Here is a 4,955-nt window from a genome sequence, read left to right as displayed (position 1 = left end):
TTCTGGGTGGATGCTAGGGCATTACTAGGGTGTTCTGGATGGTTGCTAGAATATTTTGGCTGGTTGCTAAGGTGTTGTCAGGGTGTTCAACATAATTGATAGAGTGTTCTTGGTTGTTGCTAGGGCATTGTCAGGGTGATCTAGGTGGTTGTTAGAGTGTTGTCAGTATGTTTTGAGTGGCTATAGGCACATTGCCATGGTGTTTTGGGTGGTTAATATGGTGTTGCCAGGGTGTTCTGGCTGGTTGCTAGGGTGTTTTACTAGGGTGTTCTGGTTGGTTGCAAGGGTATTATCAGGGTGTTCTAGGTGGTCAGTAGGGCATTGTCAGGGTGTTCTTGGTAGTTGCCAGGGTGTTCTGGGTGCTAACTAGGGCCTTATCAGGGTGTTCTAGGTGGTTGCTAGAATGTTCTTGGTTGTTGCTAGGGCATTGCCATGGTGTTCTTACTGGTTAATAGGGTGTTGCCAGGGTGTTCTGGGTGGTTGCTAGCGGGTTGCCTGGGTGGTTGCTAGGGTGTTTTGCCAGGGTATTCTGGTTGGTTGCTAGGGCATTATCTAGAATATTTTTATAGAATATTTTGGGTGGCTGCTAGGGTGTTGTCAGGATGTTCTACATAATTGCTAGAGTGTTCTTTGTTGTAGCTAGGGCATTATCAGGGTGGTTTAGGTGGTTGTAAGAGTGTTGTCAGGATGTTTTGAGTGGCTATAGGTGCATTGCTATGGTGTTCTGGGTGGTTAATTGGGTGTTATGGGTGGTTGCTAGGTTGTTGCCATGGTGTTCTGGGTGGTTGCTAGGGCGTTGCCAGGGTGGTTTCTAGGGTGTTTTGCCAGGATGTTCTGGTTGGTTGCTAGGGCAGGGTGTTCTAGGTTGTTACTAGGGCATTGCTATGTGTTGTCAGGGGTTTTTGAGTGGCTAAAAGCGCATTGCCAACGTTTTCTAGGTGGTTGCTAGGGAATTATTTCCTGGTCAAGTAAATACTATAGTGATCATCCCCCCGGTCATCCCTCCTGATTTTGTTGAGCCAAACGAGACCTCGATCTGTTCAGATCGTGAAATCTCCCTTTATGGAGACGAGGAAAAACATCTGGAATACTCCGAAAACAGCACTAATCTAAAACGGACACAGGTTCTGTTCCAAACCCTTGATTCTGAATTCTATTTATAATCATTACACATTAATGACACTTAATAGAATTAAAATGCATATTCACATTTCTCACTGAGCATGTTGCAGTGCATTATGGGATAACCTTGCTATGTGAAGGAATGTGCAATATTTGGCCTTCAAATTTGGCGAAAAGACGAAGGCAGCGTTATCAGAAACATGCCTACGATGTCTTAAAATGCTTTCTACATAGTAGATTTTGGAACAAGGTCACAGTGTCAAGATAAAACGTAATGTTATATCTTTAGAAAGACTAGAATTTAACAAAAACACTTTAGAAACCACACTGCATAGTGACAGTGAGCTTCACCGCTTCAGGAAATACAAAAATCTAGTTGGTTACTGTAAAGAACACACAGATCGAGTTGTGACAGCGAGCAGAACACAGATATTAATACACCAAACAGCTGCCTGGCAGGGCAACATGTCCCGGTAGTGCAGGACCACACCTGTGACGCCTCTTTAGTGCCCTTGAAAGTGGACATGGGTGAGAGGTTCACTACAGACCCCTACACACACACACACACACACAAACTGAACACTGAATTTCAGTCCAATAACAGCAGCACGTCACGACTGCAAGTATATAACTGCATTTTTGTATTTTTCTTTTACAATATCCACAGTATATTTATGCTCTGAAAGTGCCTCTGATTCGGCATTTTAAATATATTTCCTGCATTATTTCATAAAAGAAGGCTACTGTGACAGTGATGATATCACATGGTAAAACACCGAATGATTACATATTCATATACCATGATATTTAAATGGTACATGGCCAAAAAACAATACATGCAGACATTCTAATATATATATATATATATATATATATATATATATATATATATATATATATATATATATATATATATATATATATGAATTAGTTATATTGTAAACTTTTACGTAAAAATTTTACATTACAATTTAGAAGCACTGACAGAGATCACGCACAACATTTCATAACTGACTCTAAAGTTATAACTCATATAACTAATACATACCATATAACTTATATATTGAATATGTGTGTATATATATATATATATATACATATACTATACACATTCATTATATTAGTTATATTAACTTTTACGTAAAAACCAACCTTTTGTGTAAAACATTACCATGTCGTTTTGTAACAATTACAAAATACATTCATCGCGTTAGTTAACATTACAATTTACGAGCACTGACAGAGATCAGACGAGCACAACATTTCATTACTGATTCTGAAGTTACAACGCTCACAATACAACAATATTAAAGACTCCAATCAAAAATAAAATAGAGAAAATAGCATAATAAGTATATAAAGCAACGAAAGCAGTGGAGTTTTCGTACCGTTCTGGTGTGTGGGAGTCTCGTCGAGGGGTTCGTGTGAGAGAGAGAGCGCGCGCGCGCGCGTGTGTGTGAGGGAGAGAGAGAGAGAGAGAGAGAGAGAGAGAGAGAGAGAGAGAGAGAGTGTGTGCGGTCCATCTCCACCCCTACACTGATATAGAGCAGTAAACACAATCACATTTTGTTATTAAATTATACTTACTAAATTATTAGATTATTCTCAGTTATTTAATTTATTACAGTTGCATGGACTGTTTGAAGCTGATTGTGGGATTGAGTGTCTGTGCAGCGCCTCCTGCTGTCAAAACAAGGACACTGGAAGATGTGTTACAACCGCCACTGAGACTTGATCTTACAAATGTAAAATATATAGAGAGATAGACAGACAGACATACAGATAGATAGATAGATAGATAGATAGATAGATAGATAGATAGATAGATAGATAGATAGATAGATAGATAGATAGATAGATAGATAGATTCACTGACTCATTCTCTCTCCCTGTGTGTGTGTGTGTGTGTGTGTGTGTGTGTGTGTGTGTGTGTGTGTGTGTGTGTGTGTGTGGGTGTGGCTGCTGATTGCCACTGATCAGATCATCAGCTCTGCTATTTAATATCCTTCAAGGCATCCGCCTTGTGTTTGTCAGATCGTTTGGAGTTCCCGGAGTCCGTGTCCTGGCTGTCTTTGTGATCCCTGTGTTTCATGTCTGGATTGCGGGTTCTGTCTTTCTGGTCGCTCTTCCTTGTTTTCCACGGAGGATTGGGTTGCCCATTCCCGTCCCTGTGCTGCCAAGAGAGACTGTTCCCGGGCACCTCTATTCATCGGACCCACGTCATCTACTCTTATTATCTTCTTAAATAAATACAGTTGTTTTCACACTCGCTACTCAATCCTCTTTCACTTACCCCGACAGAACGATCACCAAGAGGAACAGATCATCAAGAGGAACAGGCTGTTACGGGTCGCGCGGTGTAAGCCTTGGTAGCGCAGGTGTCCGAGCTCACCATCCAACTTCAACAACTGAGAGTGCCCACTGCGCCCCCGCCGCCCGTCCCTCCCACTCCACCGGACAGCATGAGCCGCGCCTCCCCACTCCTGAAGCACACTCTGGTGAGCCTAACTTCTGCAGAGCATTTCTACCCAAATGCTCGTTGTTCTTTTCTCTTCAGCCCTTGACGTTTTCCAGGGAACAGTCTAAGGTGGAATTGGTCATGCCGTTACTGTCGGGGTGAGCGGCTCAGTGGGGAACGGTGGTGTGGGAGAACCAACATCCGTGCTGTTCGTCGTTCCAAGCACTCTCCGAGGAGATGAGGCGGTCTTTGATCGCGCGGGAGCGGGGCACGTCGATCTTCATCAGGATAACAGACCCGTCTCGGACTATTCCATCGAATTTCAGACATTGGCAGCAGAGTGCAGATGGAACGAGGAGGCGCAGTGGGACATGTTCCTGCATGGGTTGGCTGACTGTATTCAGAAGGAGATCTTTGCGCTGGATCTCCCCACGGATCTGAATTGGCACTGCGTGTGGACGCGCGACTACAACAACGGGAACAACAAGCACGCCAGACTTTGCTTTCCGAGAACCCCAAGTATTCCAGGTCCAGCGTCAGCAATATGGTCAGTCCCACAATGGATGACGAACCCATGCAGGTGGGTAGAGCTCAGCTTTCCCGGGAGGAGAGAGTACGGCGGAGAATGAAGGGACTTTGCATTTACTGCGGTGGAGCCGGGCACTTTCTGATGAACTGCCTGGTAAAAGATCAAGACCGGCAGTAGAGCTGAGGCTACTGTCGGGCGGACTTTCCATGGAGAAATCCTCATCTTCGACTCTCCTTAAGACAACTTAAGATTGTTGTTGGATGCCTTGTTGGATTTGGGAGCTGAAGGTAATTTCACGGACCAAGCATTAGCACACAACCTTCAGATCCCTATCATTCCCCTCACTCACAGGATTTCTGTCAGTGGACAAGAACTTCCTGACATTTCATTCACCGCCTGTCTCATAACCCTCATAACATCGGGGAAACACACGGAGTAGCTGTCTTTAACGCTCATGGACTCTCCGCTGGTCCCCATCGCTGGTGAAGCACAATCCCAGGGTTGACTGGGGCCACGGCTCCATCTCGGAGCAATCAGTGCTATGCCTCTTGTCTTGTGTTTGCCTGTTCGTCTGTGTTGCAGGATGAGTTGGTGAATTTGTCAAACGTGCCGAGGAGTACCTCGACCTGAAGGAAGTGTTCAGTAAGTTCCGGGCTGCTTTTCTTCCTCCGCATCGTCCCTATGACGATAGATCTACTACCAGGTACGTCTCCGCCTAAGGGCAAGTTATACTCGCTTTCTGCTCCAGAAAGGGAGGCCATGGAGAAATACATTTCTGATTCTTTAGCAGCCGGCTCATTCGTCCTTCCTCTTCTCCTGCTGGGGCGGGGTTCTTTAACGTGGAGA

At 44.4% G+C, this 4,955-nt stretch overlaps 1 protein-coding gene across 1 annotated transcript in view; it reads right to left on the bottom strand.

The window, feature by feature from the left end:
* calcrl2 (calcitonin receptor-like 2) overlaps window positions 1–2,567 on the bottom strand; it is a 28,030-nt gene extending 25,463 nt beyond the window's left edge. Inside the window, exon 1 of the mRNA XM_081386079.1 lies at window positions 2,511–2,567. The gene's annotated coding sequence lies outside the window, so the exon portion shown is untranslated. The remainder of the gene's footprint in view (window positions 1–2,510) is intronic.
* Between the last annotated feature and the right edge of the window lie 2,388 nt (window positions 2,568–4,955).

Source organism: Scardinius erythrophthalmus (assembly GCF_964197995.2).
Source record: "Scardinius erythrophthalmus genome assembly, chromosome: 15".
NCBI lineage: Eukaryota > Metazoa > Chordata > Actinopteri > Cypriniformes > Leuciscidae > Scardinius > Scardinius erythrophthalmus.
Note: the sequence above shows the minus strand (reverse complement) of the source record. Positions and strands in the feature narration are given on the sequence as shown.